The 2,388-nt window shown below is 37.7% G+C and overlaps 3 non-coding genes across 3 annotated transcripts; all 3 read left to right on the top strand.

Moving 5' to 3' along the window:
* Positions 1-457: 457 nt before the first annotated feature.
* Positions 458-530, top strand: trnar-ccg. Its single transcript has one exon. It is a non-coding gene; the product is annotated as a tRNA-Arg (tRNA).
* A 444-nt stretch (positions 531-974) lies between these two features.
* On the top strand, positions 975-1,047 carry trnar-ccg. The gene has a single exon. It is a non-coding gene; the product is annotated as a tRNA-Arg (tRNA).
* A 452-nt stretch (positions 1,048-1,499) lies between these two features.
* Positions 1,500-1,572, top strand: trnar-ccg. Its single transcript has one exon. It is a non-coding gene; the product is annotated as a tRNA-Arg (tRNA).
* Positions 1,573-2,388: the final 816 nt, after the last annotated feature.

Here is a 2,388-nt window from a genome sequence, read left to right as displayed (position 1 = left end):
TTTTGAACAGTGAGAGTAAAAAAAATGAGAGAAAAGTGTAAAAAATATTCATGTGTGTATGTGAGAAGTGTAGCAGACATAGTGAGGAGTCATCTGTCCCTCTATGGGAAACGTGTCCTGGTAGCCAATAAGCTCAAAGCCCCGCCCCCATGTAATATTAGGCTCAGCCTGGCAGCAAAAACTTGAAAATCAGAATATAAACTGAAAACAGAGGACTGAAAGTGAAGATTCATAGATTATTTTTCTTCAAATTTTCACTATATATATATATATATCTTTTAAATATTTATTTCAACTATTCAGCAGTTTTTTTCTCATTTTAACTTTTTTTTTCACTTTTCAGATTTTAAAAACATTTTTTTCACTTTTTTTTCATAGGTGTGAAACTGCTTCTGATGTTGCTAGTGAGATCTGATGGATCAGAACCAGACTTCAGTCAGCTCTGTGGCTTCTTACAGACCATGTGGCCTAATGGACAAGGCGTCTGAGTCCGGATCAGAAGATTGAGGGTTCAAGTCCCTCCATGGTTGGAATGAGAAGATGATCTTTGCAGTCTTTGCAGAATGGTTCATGTTGCTTGTTCACCTCTGAGTTTATCTGCCAATAGTTTTTCCGGTTTGTCTCCAAACTCAAATGTCTCTGTGAAAAAAGCTGATTGTTAAGGTGTTTGTTTAAGATAGTACTGTGTTCATAATTATGTTTCTAATCTTCATTTAAGGCATCTTGCAAATGGAAGATCTATATACCTCTTCTAACTGGAGGAGGATTTTTTCTATTTCTTTGAGTTGGTTGTCAAGTGCTTTTTTTGGAAGATTTAAAGGAAATAATGTGACTTCTCATCAGCACCTTAATAATTTCCCAGAGAGTAGAGTCAGAGACTTCACCATTGTCATGTGTGTGAAACTGCTTCTGATGTTGCTAGTGAGACCTGATGGATCAGAACCAGACTTCTGTCAGCTCTGTGGCTTCTTACAGACCATGTGGCCTAATGGATAAGGCGTCTGAGTCCGGATCAGAAGACTGAGGGTTCAAGTCCCTCCATGGTTGGAATGAGATGATGATCTTTGCAGTTCAAGGAAAAGATCATCAAAGAATGAGTTCAGAGTTGTGTTGACTTCAAGAAGAGCCTCTTTTCAATAAACTTTGTTTAAGAAGATAAAGATAATAGAAATGGTTTAAAAAACAGATGTTTTGCTGAGGTCAGAGGGGATCCAACTCAGAGCCCTGAGGTGCACCAAAGGTTCTAGATAGTAGATATCTATAAATACTTGATTCTAAATGATTGATCTAAAGGTTAAAAACTAAAAGTGCTGATTCAGCACAGATCTAAGGAGACAGAGATGATTTCCTGGAATGAAGAAAACATCAAACATCATGATGTGATCTGGAACTGAGCTGTTCTTCACAAGATCCTCACAAACATGGAAACTGCTTCTGATGTTGTTAGTGAGACCTGATGGATCAGAACCAGACTTCAGTCAGCTCTGTGGATCCTTACAGACCATGTGGCCTAATGGACAAGGCGTCTGAGTCCGGATCAGAAGATTGAGGGTTCAAGTCCCTCCATGGTTGGAATGAGCAGATCATCTTTGCAGTTCCATGAAAAGATCAACCAAGAAGGCTGTGTCAAATTAGAATTTTAGTCAATATATGTGAACCTTGACAATTACAATAAAATGGAAGAAACAAAAGTAAAGAAAAGAGAAATAAAGTAAATTCAAAACAAAATAAAATGAAGTAAGGACAAAAAAAACAGGCATGCAAGTGGAGGAGAATATACTGTATAATCTAAGGTACAATTTATATCAATTATCTTGTAAGAATTCTAACTAAACAGTTCTGGTTTACTTTTCCTGTTGACTCTTCTGTGCTCAACTTCAGCTACAAACACCATTTCGTTCAACCACACCTCAAAATTTGGGACTGAAGGAGAATTCCATTGTAACAAAATGAGTTTCTTTGCAGCCGGCATAACTATCATGATTCGTTTTTTCTGGTGACAGGAACAAGATTTTAAAGAAACAGGTGATCAAGTACTGCTAGTGTACTCTCCAAAGGCACATTCTTCCCACATTGATTAGTAAACCAATTCAATATTTGGAGCCAATACGTTTTCAAAGCTGGGCAATGCGAGAACGCATGACACCAAGGTCCTCAAGACAGGTATTCTGATTCCATCAGTGTCTGCTGGAGTCGTGAATCCTTTAACGAACTGGGAGACCAAACGTTTGGGATTTGTTTTCAGAAGCGTATCAAAATAAATGTGGTTTAGTGGTTTCAGAGGAAACTTAGAGGATTTTTTCAGAACAAAGTTTCTTACTTGAAGGTAGCAAAAGAAGTGTTAAGAGGGTAAGTGATACCTTTGTTGGAGTTGATGAAAGGAGGCGA

This window comes from Oryzias melastigma, unplaced genomic scaffold (assembly GCF_002922805.2).
Source record: "Oryzias melastigma strain HK-1 unplaced genomic scaffold, ASM292280v2 sc01724, whole genome shotgun sequence".
Classification (NCBI taxonomy): domain Eukaryota; kingdom Metazoa; phylum Chordata; class Actinopteri; order Beloniformes; family Adrianichthyidae; genus Oryzias; species Oryzias melastigma.
This window is presented reverse-complemented; position numbering and strand designations above follow the sequence as displayed.